We start from the raw sequence: 17,469 nt of genomic DNA on the forward strand, positions 1-17,469 counted from the left end.
GACTTCGAAAACTTTTAATATAGAACTTAGCAGTAAGTTAGCACATTTAGAAGGATAAGTTAGCTGATAGCTTCATTTGTTGTAATCTTACTTCTCTTTTAATTTGTAATGTCAAGGCTAGCTGTAAATGTATAATTATTTTAGTATCCTAACCTGACTTAAGGCTTTTTATAAAAAAAGGTAACACCTATGCCGACTTTTATGGATAGTGCTCTGAGCGAATGGAACAGGAAATGTAATGTGATGGTTAAACTACTGAAGAAGGCTGTAAATAGCCCATATCCGCTTTGCAAAGGACCTAGTTTTGCTTGGCAAACACTAGGAAAGTCTAGAATTCATGATCAAAAAATTAGAAAAAGATAAATGGGGTTTGAGCAAGAATTCAGAGCAAAACGGAGCAATATTGCAATTGAGACCACGGTAGAAGGATCGAGTTTTTTCAAAGATTTCAGTTCGGTTCCCGTTGTTAGAGATAATAAGAAGTACGGCGAAGCTCTGGGTAGTAAAGCCATAAAAATGTAATATTTCTAATGAATTCGGGAAAATTATCGAAAATAAAAGTTAACATCAACTATAAGAAACTAGTTGAATAATATCTACGTATTATACGTATTTGGTTGTGAACTCACAAAATATTAGTTGTCCTACAGGCAATCATGAAACTAGTTATAGTTAAGCGATTCCTAGTTAGTGACTTGATTAACATAATTATACAAAATTACAAAGTAAACATAGGTGACATCTTTATTCATAAGCCCAAATCACTTGTTTAAAGAAAAAAAAAGAAGAAAGTCTAACCTTTTTTAAAATATAGAAAACCTTATAATAGATTCAGTGTTGTTACGTTTCCTTCTTACGTTCCTTCTCATTGCTGTGAAATGAAAATGCTTTAGTTGAGAAAACACGTTTATAGATAGTTCTACAAATCTTGTTACCTTGTCTACAGACCTGAAATTTCTGACGGAAATGGAGAAAACAGGAAACCATGCCGGGCCCGAAGTATAATAGAAATTAAAAATAATAATAAAATAAAAAAATACCAAATATTTTAACTAACTAAATTTGGTAGAATTATTTTTAATTAAATACGAGTATAATATTACTTTTAAAAGTATACAGCTGTTTGGAGTATAGTTTGCGCATTTGAAGGCACTATCTACTTGTTGAATAAATACTCGTTAGTTATCTCTATCCTGAGTGCTCTGACCTTAAGGTTTATCTTAATTTTCTTATCTAAGTTTGCTTAGAATTTTTTAAGTTAATAGGTAGCAAAATTAGATTCCACTTTTGTAATTTTTTATTTTTTTTAAATTATAATTTCTAATTCAAATACACTCCGCTGTTATTATTCGCGGTAAAACACTGGATCCAATTACCTTCTCTTAAGGCTCAGAAGAGTAACTTAAGAATGAACAATTGCAATCTTATCAAAATTCCAATACAGATCTTTCCGGAAAACCTCTGTAACTCTATTTCCTGCAATAAGAAAACAAAAATTGGAATTGAAAACTGCAAATTTTACATTTTGTAATTATTTATTGACGACCTCAACAACTTTTTAGGCCATTGGCGCTAAGTTTTATTGGCTAACATTGTCTTATTAGCTGCCTCTTGAGCACTATGACGTCTTTTTTAAGAGCTAAAACGTTTACAGATACTGTAAATAAGGATTTACCAGATACTGGATGTTTTTACGCATCCAAAGATAGCTACCAGTATTGGAACAGTATCAAATTAAAGCTCAGAAGATGGATTCAAGTTTTATGTACAAAAATTATTGCCAAATCTGCAAACATTTGATTTCATGGCATTGATAATCAACCTGGCATTCAATGTATCTTCTAAAAAAAAAAGCATCTGTTGCTTACATCTTTCAACATTCTCAAAATCTCTTGGGTAATGTAAGATATTTACTATTCAATGGAACTATTACATTCAAAAACTTCAATAAATCAGACAATGTGTTAAAGAAAATTATTACGAAGTATACGAGGTGTGTTCAAAAAGTAACGGGAATTTTTAAATTTCGCGGGTTTGGAGAGTCTGATTGTAAATTTTTTTTTTTTTATTATGTTGGTACACATGCCCCTGAAGTACGATAAAATTTTCAGTAATATTCATTGTTTACTTCTTAAGTGACAGCCGTTAAGGTTAGACGTGTTTTTCGAGCTTGGCGATTTTTGTTTGTTAAAAAAAATGGATCAAAGAATTTGTATTAAATTTTGCGTAAAAAATGAAATAAAGTGTGTGAAATGTTAATAAAGGCATATGGTGAGTCTGCTATGAGTAAAACAAGGATTTACGAGTGGTATAAGCGTTTCCAAGATGGCCGCGAAAACGTTGAAGATGACGAACGACCTTGACGTCCAAGCACATCAACAACCGATGAAAACGTGAAAAAAGTGAAAGAAATGGTTATGAACGATCGCCGAATCACAATCAGAGAAGTCGCTGATGATGTTGCCATATCAATTGGCTCATGCCATGAAATTTTTTCGGATGTTTTGGGTATGAAACGTGTGGCAGCAAAATTTGTTCCAAAATTGTTGAATTTCGAACAAAAACAGCGGAGAATGGAAGTTGCTCAAGAGTCACTCAATGAAGTCGACAACGATGCGGATCTACTGAAACGTGTTATAACAGGTGACGAAACATGGGTTTACGGATATGATGTCGAAACTAAGGCTCAATCGTCCCAGTGGAGGCATTCTGGATCGCCAAGACCGAAAAAGGCTCGACAAGTGCGGTTGAATGTGAAGGTTATGCTCACTGTGTTCTTCGATTTTAATGGCATAGTGCATCATGAATTCTTGCCACAAGGTCAAACAATCAAAAAGGAGTACTACCTACAAGTTCAACGCCGTTTGCGTGAAGCAATCCGAAAAAAACGCCCGGATTTGTGGCAAAACAATTCATGGATTTTGCACCACGATAATGCACCTGCTCACACTTCATTGCTTGTTCGTGAATTTTTGGCCAAAAACAAAACTTTAACGATGCCCCAGCCTCCATATTCGCCAGACATGGCTCCATGTGACTTTTTTCCATTTCCAAACATAAAGAGAACATTAAAAGGCCGTCGTTTTACAAGCGTAGATGACATTAAAAGCGAATCGCTGAAAGAGCTGAAAGCTATCACAAAGATCGAGTTTCAGAAGTGTTTCGAGGATTGGAAAAAGCGCTGGCACAAGTGTATTGTATGCGAAGGGGACTACTTTGAAGGCGACAATATTAATGTAGATGAATAAATAAATATTTTTTCAAAAAACGAAAATTCCCGTTACTTTTTGAACACACCTCGTATAAATATAAAGCTTTTTGGTTTTCAAAGCAGGAATCATTTCTTTTTCGTATATCGTGGAGCTTTAATCTTGGTCTGCCAGCGAATTCGAATTCGAAAATTGACTTCCAATAGAGTTGCAGAAGAAGAATGTGCGAATTAGATCAAGTTTAGATTGCGGCAAAGACGATAAGAAGAGTTTAAATCTTTAAAGGAAATATGAATGTAGCATAGGTTTGTCTTTTATCCAACCCGCACAGTCACGCCCTGAAGAAGACAATATATTTGTCGAAACGTTGGCAAAGAGACGAGTTTGTTTTTTATTTGACCGATTCCTCGTTAACCTAGAATTCTAAGTTCTCTAAAGGAAGTTTACCTAAATTCTGGTACCTAAAATATAATGATATTTAATGTTTAAAATTGCCTAATTTCCAATATAATATTGTTTCCGGTGATTATTTTATGAAATAGGTTACATTCAAATTTCCGGCAATAAGAGGAAGTACTCTTTCGAAAGCTCTTCTTAGAGTGTGGGCTGCCCTCTAAAGCACCATTTTAGATTAAAGTACAACTCTACCACCCCATATATATTACCAATATGAGTTGTGTTGCTAAAACTCCGCTTATTAAAAAAAATAAAAACACCTTAATTGCAAGTAAGTGAAGTTAAGTGAATACAATTTTCACTAGCTAAGATAAAGACTTCGAGAATTTTTTTTAAAGAAGTTACAGAACTGTTAAATAAAAATATTTTAAAATATCTAGCTAATAATCATTTGCAAATATTTACTAATCAATGAAATAGTATTAACATCGAAAAGAAAGTCGATTAAGATATCGCAGTCTGTTTTTTTCTATCTTTCTTTAGATTTCTGTAACATATTCTAGATCTTCCGCCAGCAAATTTCTCTTTAATAAATACATTTCCTGTATTATTGGTGAGGCGAACGGCAACACAATGGCTGAAATTAATAGTAAATCATTAATTTAGCCAACAAAATCTCTTAATCCGTAAACATCAGTGCAAGTGAAGTCTGCTCCTAAACTTCAGACAAATCCTAACACATGTGCTGAAAAGTCCCGGGCCTAACAAAGAAAACACGATTTTTTTTGTTGTTCAAAATTAGCTTTATTCATCAACGTGATTTCCATCAAGAACAACACAATCATTCCAGCGCCGCTCTAACATTTCAATACCACTTTTATAGAACGATTTATCTTTTGCCTCAAAATAAGCCTCAGTTTCAGCGATAACCTCTTCATTCGAGCGAAATTTCTTACCGGCGAGCATTTTTTTTTTTAGGTCTGCGAACAGCCAGTAGTCGCAGGGAGCCAAATCTGGCGAATACGGTGGATGTGGGAGCAATTCGAAGTTCAATTCATGTAGTTTTGATTGACTTGTGACACGGTGCGTTGTCTTGATGAAACAAAATTACAACGGTAGAGTGATCCATAAATAAATTTATGCTAAATTGAAAACGTGCTGTTATCTCAATCTAACCACTTAAAATACGTACTAATTTCTGAATGATTGTAAAACGTTTTGTTTATAAAAAAAAAACCAAAGAATTGTGAACTTTTTCGAAGTTTCTTCCTTGAAAAACTCAAAACTTGCATTTCCAAATCCGTTCAAATTAAAAAAAAAACATTATGGAGACTTTGAAATTTATTCTGAATCACAACCAAGTGGGTGATAACTAGGACACTTATCGGGTATCAAATTACTTATACAAAATCAATAATTAACATTAGGCGTACGTACTTGGCAATCGGAATTGGCTTTGGCATCCAGTAATTAGAAAATAATTTCATTTGCTTCACTAAACAAGCGCCCCTCCCCCGTAGTAGATTTCAAATTAAAACCAGTTAAAGAAAAAAAAAATGTTATGTTCTAGAACTATAATTAGCAAAGATAAAGAAAAATAATCATAAATAGTTGTGAAAATTCCCACAAACATTACCGAAGTAAACTAACTCATAACCTCCAACAAGCAGATAGTTATACCGGAAATGCGCTATCAATAATGAACTCTCGTGAAATAACACAATACTTCCTCTATGGTGGACATTTTTTATCAGGAACCTAAATTAAAAAATAAATATAAAAAAACGTATAAAAAAATAGTAATTAATTGACAGAAGAAGGCTAACTCCGTTTTAAGAATCGGACAAAGCGGTTAGATAAATCAAAAGCAATTCGTTAATTAAAAGAATTTAATTTCTTATTGAAGTCCATTGGTTGCCCAAACGTTGCCTAATGGAATAGATTTTACAATTTTCTCTATTCGTGGTTCAGAAAACAAAGACTGTTCATTATTTTTGGTGACTGATTCATAGTTTCAATAGGATGAAAAAATAATTGGCATTTCAGTAGTGATACATTTATTCTGCCGAGCTTTCGACCCAATCCATGAACAGACAAGCCAGAAGACTTGTAACCCTGTAATGTAAAAAATATTACTTTGTAAACTAGCCCTGAAGATGGCCTAGTCCCTAGGTCGAAAGCTCGGCAGAATAAATGTATCACTATTGAAGTGGCAATTATTTTTTCATCCTAATGAAAACAAAGACGTTATTTTACGAGCGAATTTGATAAACTTGAAACAAAGAAGATCTCTACTCCTGCTCCTCCTGACCCGGAGCCTGATCTGTTTTTTTGATTAACATCCAGAAAACTCCAGATAATACAGAACTAGTTTCTCAAAGTTGTCACAGACTCGTAACTCATCTAACTTACTCTAGCCTCTTACGATCCTTCTATTCCAAAGGATCCTACAACGAATCCTACTCTAACTTCCTCCTTTAGTTGCAAATTCTTCCTTCCTTTTCTCCTGCATTCTCTATCCTTCCAATCCAATCCAAAAACACATTGACATTTTATGTTTGTAATTATTGTGTATATTATTGTATATATTTGATAAAAATATACTCGAAAGCTAACCGCAAAGGCGCACTTTTTCTTGACCAAGTACTAGAAAGAGAACTTTGATTGCAACAGGAATAAATTGCCAGTTTCTATTTACAAAAAATAAAAGAAATGTTTACAGCTCTGTAATAAATTAAATAGATTTTGTTTTTTTTATGGCAACACAAAAATATAAAAGAACAGGGCGTGTGATGAGCAAATCTGCCAGATACAATAAAAATTGTTGCGCGACCCAACAACACTTTCACCGATTCACAATATTTATGAATATTTCAACAATATTGGTGACGTACAGATTCACAAATATGCGTTGCTCGTTGAATAGACGGCTAACGAATGGGCCACACACACACACACACTATCCTTAGTTTCTATGTGTGACTATTACTACTTCATATACATACAAGTTAACTTGTTTTACACATTTATAGGACTTCCTTGTTCGCGGTTCACAATAAATGACCGCCGACAAGATAATTTAACCACAAAACAGTAAAATAACTTTCTTCGTTATGAATATGTTAATTTTTTTTTTTTCTAACCTCAGGATTAATTAAACAAATAAGACACGTTTGCTTCCGGAAAATCAGGGATCAAAAGAGGACACCAGGACAAAAGAGGATTGGAAGAACGTCAGGAATCAAATAGAAGAAATTATATTTGCTGATAAATAATAAAAAATAGCAATGGCTAGTTGGATTATCTTTTAGCAAACTAGTAAGTAAGGAAAAGCCTGTATTGTCAGTTAAACAGAAACTTTTACTTTCACATTTTACCCGACAATAAGATCGAGGTTACGTCTGAGATATCAGCACTGAGACACGGTTAGCTCAGATTCTTTATCAATTAAACAAGAATTAAAAGCAGAACCATTCAATAATTTGAAAAAATCTGAAAGTTAAACTAACAAATTGGAACAATAAGTAGCCGGGGTAATTTCCCCCTCAAAAAACTTCCAAACTACCTTTTTTCTGTATCTCTACTTCCAAAAATAGCCGACCTAAGGTGTACGAGGTGTGTTCAAAAAGTAACGGGAATTTTTAAATTTCGCGGGTTTGGAGAGTCTGATTGTAAATTTTTTTTTTTTTATTATGTTGGTACACATGCCCCTGAAGTACGATAAAATTTTCAGTAATATTCATTGTTTACTTCTTAAGTGACAGCCGTTAAGGTTAGACGTGTTTTTCGAGCTTGGCGATTTTTGTTTGTTAAAAAAAATGGATCAAAGAATTTGTATTAAATTTTGCGTAAAAAATGAAATAAAGTGTGTGAAATGTTAATAAAGGCATATGGTGAGTCTGCTATGAGTAAAACAAGGATTTACGAGTGGTATAAGCGTTTCCAAGATGGCCGCGAAAACGTTGAAGATGACGAACGACCTTGACGTCCAAGCACATCAACAACCGATGAAAACGTGAAAAAAGTGAAAGAAATGGTTATGAACGATCGCCGAATCACAATCAGAGAAGTCGCTGATGATGTTGCCATATCAATTGGCTCATGCCATGAAATTTTTTCGGATGTTTTGGGTATGAAACGTGTGGCAGCAAAATTTGTTCCAAAATTGTTGAATTTCGAACAAAAACAGCGGAGAATGGAAGTTGCTCAAGAGTCACTCAATGAAGTCGACAACGATGCGGATCTACTGAAACGTGTTATAACAGGTGACGAAACATGGGTTTACGGATATGATGTCGAAACTAAGGCTCAATCGTCCCAGTGGAGGCATTCTGGATCGCCAAGACCGAAAAAGGCTCGACAAGTGCGGTCGAATGTGAAGGTTATGCTCACTGTGTTCTTCGATTTTAATGGCATAGTGCATCATGAATTCTTGCCACAAGGTCAAACAATCAATAAGGAGTACTACCTACAAGTTCAACGCCGTTTGCGTGAAGCAATCCGAAAAAAACGCCCGGATTTGTGGCAAAACAATTCATGGATTTTGCACCACGATAATGCACCTGCTCACACTTCATTGCTTGTTCGTGAATTTTTGGCCAAAAACAAAACTTTAACGATGCCCCAGCCTCCATATTCGCCAGACATGGCTCCATGTGAGTTTTTTCTATTTCCAAACATAAAGAGAACATTAAAACGCCGTCGTTTTACAAGCATAGATGACATTAAAAGCGAATCGCTGAAAGAGCTGAAAGCTATCACAAAGATCGAGTTTCAGAAGTGTTTCGAGGATTGGAAAAAGCGCTGGCACAAGTGTATTGTATGCGAAGGGGACTACTTTGAAGGCGACAATATTAATGTAGATGAATAAATAAATATTTTTTTCAAAAAACGAAAATTCCCGTTACTTTTTGAACACACCTCGTATAATGTACGCTTGGCGTAAAAATTCAATGTTAGAAACGGAAAATAAGGAAATTCCACTAATTCTAATGAAGATTTTGTATTTTTCCCTTTTTTCTGTATCTCTACTTCCAATAATAGCCGACCTAAGGTGTATAATGTACGCTTCGCATAAAAATACAATGTTAGAAACGGAAAATAAGGAAATTCCACTAATTCTAATGAAGATTTTGTATTTTTCCCCTTTTTCTGTATCTCTACTTCCAAAATTAGCCGACCTAAGGTGTATAATGTACGCTTTGCATAAAAATACAATGTTAGAAACGGAAAATAAGGAAATTCCACTAATTCTAATGAAGATTTTGTATTTTTCCCCTTTTTCTGTATCTCTACTTCCAAAATTAGCCGACCTAAGGTGTATAATGTACGCTTGGCATAAAAATACAATGTTAGAAACGGAAAATAAGGAAATTCCACTAATTCTAATGAAGATTTTGTATTTTTCCCCTTTTTCTGTATCTCTACTTCCAAAATTAGCCGACCTAAGGTGTATAATGTACGCTTCGCATAAAAATACAATGTTAGAAACGGAAAATAAGGAAATTCCACTAATTCTAATGAAGATTTTGTATTTTTCCCCTTTTTCTGTATCTCTACTTCCAAAATTAGCCGACCTAAGGTGTATAATGTACGCTTCGCATAAAAATACAATGTTAGAAACGGAAAATAAGGAAATTCCACTAATTCTAATGAAGATTTTGTATTTTTCCCCTTTTTCTGTATCTCTACTTCCAAAATTAGCCGACCTAAGGTGTATAATGTACGCTTCGCATAAAAATACAATGTTAGAAACGGAAAATAAGGAAATTCCACTAATTCTAATGAAGATTTTGTATTTTTCCCCTTTTTCTGTATCTCTACTTCCAAAATTAGCCGACCTAAGGTGTATAATGTACGCTTGGCATAAAAATACAATGTTAGAAACGGAAAATAAGGAAATTCCACTAATTCTAATGAAGATTTTGTATTTTTCCCCTTTTTCTGTATCTCTACTTCCAAAATTAGCCGACCTAAGGTGTATAATGTACGCTTGGCATAAAAATACAATGTTAGAAACGGAAAATAAGGAAATTCCACTAATTCTAATGAAGATTTTGTATTTTTCCCCTTTTTCTGTATCTCTACTTCCAAAATTAGCCGACCTAAGGTGTATAATGTACGCTTCGCATAAAAATACAATGTTAGAAACGGAAAATAAGGAAATTCCACTAATTCTAATGAAGATTTTGTATTTTTCCCCTTTTTCTGTATCTCTACTTCCAAAATTAGCCGACCTAAGGTGTATAATGTACGCTTCGCATAAAAATACAATGTTAGAAACGGAAAATAAGGAAATTCCACTAATTCTAATGAAGATTTTGTATTTTTCCCCTTTTTCTGTATCTCTACTTCCAAAATTAGCCGACCTAAGGTGTATAATGTACGCTTGGCATAAAAATACAATGTTAGAAACGGAAAATAAGGAAATTCCACTAATTCTAATGAAGATTTTGTATTTTTCCCCTTTTTCTGTATCTCTACTTCCAAAATTAGCCGACCTAAGGTGTATAATGTACGCTTGGCATAAAAATACAATGTTAGAAACGGAAAATAAGGAAATTCCACTAATTCTAATGAAGATTTTGTATTTTTCCCCTTTTTCTGTATCTCTACTTCCAAAATTAGCCGACCTAAGGTGTATAATGTACGCTTGGCATAAAAATACAATGTTAGAAACGGAAAATAAGGAAATTCCACTAATTCTAATGAAGATTTTGTATTTTTCCCCTTTTTCTGTATCTCTACTTCCAAAATTAGCCGACCTAAGGTGTATAATGTACGCTTGGCATAAAAATACAATGTTAGAAACGGAAAATAAGGAAATTCCACTAATTCTAATGAAGATTTTGTATTTTTCCCCTTTTTCTGTATCTCTACTTCCAAAATTAGCCGACCTAAGGTGTATAATGTACGCTTGGCATAAAAATACAATGTTAGAAACGGAAAATAAGGAAATTCCACTAATTCTAATGAAGATTTTGTATTTTTCCCCTTTTTCTGTATCTCTACTTCCAAAATTAGCCGACCTAAGGTGTATAATGTACGCTTGGCATAAAAATACAATGTTAGAAACGGAAAATAAGGAAATTCCACTAATTATAATGAAGATTTTGTATTTTTCCCTTTTTTCTGTATCTCTACTTCCAAAAATAGCCGACCTAAGGTGTATAATGTACGCTTGGCTTGGTAATGCCAAGTAGGAGGTAAGGAAATTTTAATCAAATTTAGGGAGATTTAGAATTTTTTCCTTTTTTATTTAATACTGTAACTTTTTATTCTCTAATTACGGAATCGAAGTTTTGCGAGAGTTCAAAGGAGCTCTTTCTAACTTTCTGTCACTTATAGATACCGAATGATTTTAAAAATTATATGTACTTGGTCACAACGTTTTTTGGAGCCTTTAGATAAGTCTTTTTTGCACACAGAACATTTTAGCGCTTTTGGAGGGGGATTTTCAGTACACAGAACAACTATTTTTTTACATGAATACTTATATAAATGTCATGAAAATTTAACTCTATACAATTCTGTAAGAGAGCGGGTTACACGGTTTTTATTAGTTTTTACATTGCTAGTTTTAATAGTTGTTTTTCGATATTACGTTCTTGTTTTAAATAAAGTTGGTGGTGTTCAGAGAGATCTTAATTGCTAAATAAAGGCAATTTCATTTTTACTTCGGATAAGAAAAAGATACCCTCCAATGTATTGGAAAAAATAATTGAAGTACCAGCTTATTATTTCCCAGAATAATTTTGAAAGTACATAACTTTAAGTGCCCGGGAAAATCTGTTGAGAATTGGTCACCATTATTTATTTTTTCATTTTCTAAAAATAAACTCTTTTTGTGTTGTTGCTTTGTAATAACTAACTGCCAGTTCAGTTGAGCTATTCAGTAGAAGCTATTTGTGCACTGTATGCAGGCGCATTCTATCAACATCAGTTAGAACTACTCAAAGAACAAGTACAAACATCAATAGAGAAGTATATATAGAGTAATATGTATAGAGGGAAATATAAGTCTTATATTTTATGTATACAGAGAAAAATATATATAATATAATTTTCTATCACCCTATCAGCCATAACTTACTTGCAGCAGTACATTCCCATTACTTTTTTCAGTATCTACAACTAGATATGCAAGAATTTTCTGTTATTGTTTGCAACAGTAGTTTTAAATATGTAAAATATCATGAAAGAGAAACTTCAGATAAGTTTAGTGAATAAAAAATATTTAAACCACCAGTTTCAAATCTAGATTTCATAATTTACAAATTTTCAGTTAAAATAAAAGCTACTAGGGTGAAGGGGCCAGTAATTGACTGGGCACCAGTAATTGACATACCAAATATAAACTGGTATTATAAGGGATATGAGCCGTTTTTAGTGGTGATTCTTTCAATTTCGTTATTGAGAAGCCTTTAGGCAGCAGTTCCAGAAAAATATTAATTTTTGGAATGTTCCTTGGAATCAGTGGAAGGTTATTTGTGTTAAAAGTTCAAAATCAAGCCGTTGCTAAGGAGGATTGATAAGAAAATAATTTTTCTTTTTTCTTATTTTTCGTTTATTTGTTCATATATTCGTGTGGTTATCAATGTTCTGTTATAATTAGTATTACTTGTAGATTTCATTTATGTAGTTTTTTTTTTAATTATAAGAAGCATTGAGGATTAAAATGGGGCTGTCAATCGCTGGTCCTTGAAACGGCAATCTGCCCAGTAATTGACATGTATGTCAATTACTAGTCCTACAGCTTTTTTGTTTGAGACTAGTGATTGACTTCCTGGGAAAATGATAAGATAGGTTGATAAATTTTATTATAATTAAAAATTCAATACATTGTAAAATAAAATCATTGATAAAAAAAATATCGGCAACATAAAATAAATAGTAAAACTTCCAACAAAATATGTTTAAATTAATGAATTAGCAAATGTACGCCTTATTTCAAGAGGGCATGCAGAATGATTATCCTGTTGAGATCAGCAATGTATGAACAACAAACTGGAATAGTCGAGATCGCCGAACAGTTTCACGAGGCCAACGTGACTGATAAAAACGACGCCCACTTATCGGAGTTTGAAAATCTCTCATTCTCCCTCAGTTTTGGGTCCTTGCCACATGCCAAAGAAGAAAGGGAGGAAATGGCTGAACCATAGAATTCCATCAAATAAAACGGCCAGGGGAAAAATGAAGCTCCCTCAAGAGAAGTACCAGGAGCGAAATTAAACATAAGTGGAGAAGTTGGTGACTGTGATGTTACACGTTACTTACTTTTTAATCTAGTTTTTTTTTTTCATTGATGTTTCATTTATTTATTACTGTTGTAAGTGCGAATGCTTACAACCTGAGGCGGGACGCGATTAACGTGCACACAGTGTATATATAAATGAGCCCAAGAGGTAACTCAGTAATAATAAACAATCAAATACTGTTTAGATGCAGAAAATAAGAATGAATTACATTCAGATAGTTTGGTTTCGAAGCAAATGACACTGGCAGCACAGATTGTGGAAAATATTAGCGAAGCGCTCCAAAAGAAGGGAAGCGTAGGAGAAATTTTGTTCACTAGAAAGCACCAACAACTCGAACCCAAAGACGCGTAGATGCCATCAGTAGCAACGATATAGGCGGAATGGATAAAACAAGGATGTGACCACATAGTCTAATCGGAAGTAGAGAGTTTGGTAAAGTGAGAACCAAAAAAAAATTCCCAAAAAGAGGTTTAAGTAACAAAATATTTAGCGGAAACGTGGAAGGATAAGAGAGCGGAAGAGTAGAGAGAAAGAGATAAAAGCAAGCCGACAGACATTGTGTACGATCTAACAAGTATGTTAGCTAATATCTCCTTGGTACTATTGAAAGTAAGGGCTGTTATTCAAATTACCTGTCTTGGCTTGGGGACTTAATTAAAACTGTCCAGTAGGACAGTTGTGTAAGGGTTGGTCGTCAAAAACTGCATAAAAAAGCGTAATGTTGAAAAATATTAGATTATTTAGGTTTGCCTATTTAAAAACTGATTGTAATTAATTATGAATAAGACCGATTTTTGTTATAAATCCAATTGAAAAAGTGATTAAGGTGATTTATTTAGATCTAAAAGTGATTTTGAATGCATATCTTATGTCGTTTCATGAATATATTTGTATGTCAATTACTGGTCCCAACCCATGTCAAACACTGGTTCCACCGAAAATTCGGTATGTCAATTACTGGGTCATTGACATACTTCCAAAAAAAATCATTTTTGGTTGACATAAAGATCGAATTTACTGCTTTTAAAATATTAATAAAATAAAATACATCCTACTGGAGCGGTACAATTTTACAACCTACACCTGGAGCCAAAATAACGGAAGTTATTCTACCTTAAACTCGAATTTTTTCTTAAGCAGTCAATTACTGGTCCCTTCACCCTACTTCTATTAGTATAATTCCATTTTCATCCAATTAAATCATTCTTAGGAAACCTATGTGACAGCTGAACATTAATAGAAATTAATTTTGCAATCAATATATCGTGCAATTTAGTAGAGTTTATTGATACTTTTTTTAAAAAAGTTGGATATTTTAAAGAAATTACTTTTATATTTCCTCATGCTATAGAATCAGCAATATATTTTTTTTGTATCAGAATTTCTTTTTATTAACAGTAAGGTAGACTAACTGTTGGTTAAAAATAATCTAAGGTGCTACAATATTTTTTTTAAAAAACATTCAAATTTTGATTTCAATAGATAAAATCGACATCACTATCAAATTGTGCAACTGATCGACCATTCTTGGTCGTCTCAATCAGTTTCTCTAATAACAATTGGCAAAGTCCTGGTGTTTAGGTGGTGATGAGGCTGAGCCTTCCAATTATTCCAAACCCAGAATAATTGGAATAATCTTCCATTTGGGATGGAAATGCTCTTCACCAATTATCGCAAAATATCATTCAAATCGAAGTCTAGCTAATTTTTTTTATGAATTTGAACATTTTTATTTCATTAAATTTAGCTACAGCTGTAAAAATTGTTCGTTACCTTTATGCCAGTGAAGTTTGCTGCGCAAGAAGGAAACTATGGCAGATCAGTTACCTAGGCAACCATGGTTTAAGGGAACTGTCACTAATAAATGGGTTGTTACGGCAATAAGCAGGCTGAGAGCGAACCACGCGGTGTGCGGATCGTATCTACACAGGATCAACAAAAGGTCCTCTCCTCTTTGCGTAGATTGCAATGAAGAGGAGGATTTCAAACATATACTAATGATATGTAGTAGAAAGGAAACGAATGTTTGACGACTTATACAGGTATTTAGATGCACCATTTCGCTAGGAAGACATAATATTCTCCACTAACATCTATGTGATTAAATCTGTAACAGAGCTAGCAGTGAAATATGAATGTATTTAAAAGTTACAGCCGATTAGAATGAATGAAGAAAATGATTAGAGAAGGATTACGGTGATTTTAATTTCGGTTAAGCTATAAGGATGGCAGGAATATAGAGTACTGATCCATCCATTAGCTGTAGTTTATGTAAATAGTTGTATATAGTAGAGGGATGAATGTGTGAAGCGAATGTATTTATAAGTAAGAATGGAGAGTGAGTGATATTCTAGTGATAAGCACCTAGACGATGCTGGCTGTATGGCGAAAGCCAATGCCCAAAAAGGCAAAAAAAAATCATCAAATTATTCTTCTTTCGAAATTTAAAGGGTTTTCTTCTAATTATGGTCTAGTGTTCAGAGCTGTTGGTTACCAAGAGATGGATTAGAGGCCATTTATAGCCAGATACTACTTAGAGAAACTTTTATCGTACACTAACAATTCGCTTTACTCCTGCCATCAAAATAATTTGCATTATATTTTAGATCTTTCGAGTATTGATAAAGCCGCTTTCAGTTTACTTGGAATTAAAAACGATAAAGAGATGATTGAATTATCTTCTTTTTTCAAAAATCATTTAAGATAAAGACTGATCTATGGTTGATTCCTGTTATTGTAAAGTAATTGAGATTCTAGAAATCTTTTTCTAAAGAAGTCTGTGGAAAGGTTGTTATTTTTTTTGAAACAGTAAAATGGAGCAATAAAACTGGTCTCCTGATATTTTTTTATTATTTTTTTTTTGAAGGAGAATTCTGCCAGAAGTTACAGACATTTCAACTATTGAATTGAATTAAATAAATATTTATTACAATAAATATACACATAAAATAAATACAGAAGTGTAAATGTAATGTATTATATCTTCTTATCTAGTGAAGAAAGAGAGAAGTTAGGTAAGGAGGATTGGAATGCAGGGAAAAAAGGAGAGGAAAAACCTGCAGCTAGCGTAGAGAGTTAGAGTAGGATATGTTTTAGTCTTCTGTGTCTGTATGTTGTAGAAGGATCTGTAGGAGGCTATGTCACGGCAGAGTGGATTGATAGATGGCAGTCTAGGATGGAAAGGAGTTTGAGCAGACAATTTTGGATAAAGGAGTGTACCGGAGGATAATGGACGCAGTCTCTGTGGTGTGAGTCAATTCTAGTGCGTCGTGGAGAGTCTGTTGCGGGTCTCAGAAATTTGTTCTAGCGTTGTCTTGGAGTTTATTGATGTTGCTACTACAAAGTCTAAGGGTTCCAGGCGGAGCAGGCATAGAGCAACATCGGCCTAATGAGCGCTTTGTAGAGGAGTAGTTTGTTGGTCACAGTCATTTTGGAGTCACTTGAGAGAAGAGGAAATAATAGTCGTGCAGTCCAGTTTGCCTGCGTTTACTTTGTCCTGAACGTGCGTGTAGTGAAAGTCAGTCTGTTGTCTAAAGTTAGCCCTAAGTACTTCACATGGGTGGACCACGGAATGAGAGTGTTATCATATCTGATTTGTCGGTTAAAAGTGGGTCTGCGTTTGGTGAAGAGTATAGCGTTAGTCTTGTCGTGGTTTATTTTAATTTTCCATTTACTGCAGAATTTTGTTAGTCTGTCTATTTCAAGAGTAAGTCTGTTGGTGATGGTGTCCATTCTTCAAGATGATGTGTATAAAGCCACGTCATCAGCGTACAAAGCAAGGTTGATATGAGGAGATTTGGGGAGAGGATTTTTGAAGGTGATAAACAGGATAGGACCTAGGATGGAACCTACAGATATTTCAACTAAATTAGGACCATAATACATTTGAAAAGATAGAGATGTTTTATTTACCAATATGGATACAGTTAAGGCAAAGAAACCAGTAAAGTTATGTGCCAATACTGTTTCCGCTTTCACAGCCACCAGAATTGGTTATTGCTAAAAACAAAAACCACACAAATAAATTATTAATAAAAAAATAAAATAAATTTCTCAAACCACTCAGCTTCTTTGATGTCATCGCAATCTAAGAATATCGGCTTTAATTGCAGGAGAATTAAAAATCCAAAAAGAAAGGGTGCAGGCTGTAAATCTTTTTCTACTTCTCCTTTATTTTTGCAGGAAGTGTTACATACCATAAAATAAAATTTATGAAGGCCATTTAAAAGTATAATCACCTCTTTTAGTTTGAACTGGAACTCGCCATACTGTTTCTCAGCGCGCAAAATTCGCAATAAATCATTCGCTGAGATGTCAAAATCTCTTTTTATTTTTCTTTAACTCCTTGAAGGGGGGGGAGCAAGTGACGTATCAAATTTCGTGTGAATATTCACACAAAAGAACATACGCAGCTAGAATGTTCAAAGAACAATTAATTGAACACTTTTAATACCAAACAAACACGAAATACAATACATGCTCTAGTTCTAGAACTCTAGTTTAGTTGTAGAGGCTTAGCTTTAGAGTTCAAATGACCAATACTACTATTGATTGAATTCCTCGCTTCGCTTAACTAACAGAAATAAGCTTAATTTATCCAGCTTCAC

At 33.8% G+C, this 17,469-nt stretch overlaps 1 long non-coding RNA gene across 1 annotated transcript in view; it reads right to left on the reverse strand.

Moving 5' to 3' along the window:
• Positions 1 to 1,256: 1,256 nt before the first annotated feature.
• Positions 1,257 to 17,469, reverse strand: part of LOC141454638 (uncharacterized) — a 115,034-nt gene continuing 98,821 nt past the window's right edge. The window contains exon 6 of the long non-coding RNA XR_012458855.1: positions 1,257 to 1,476. This is a non-coding gene — a long non-coding RNA (uncharacterized lncRNA). The remainder of the gene's footprint in view (positions 1,477 to 17,469) is intronic.

Source organism: Rhodnius prolixus, unplaced genomic scaffold (assembly GCF_049639745.1).
Source record: "Rhodnius prolixus isolate KJV_2025 unplaced genomic scaffold, Rpr scaffold_9, whole genome shotgun sequence".
NCBI classification, from domain to species: Eukaryota; Metazoa; Arthropoda; class Insecta; order Hemiptera; family Reduviidae; genus Rhodnius; species Rhodnius prolixus.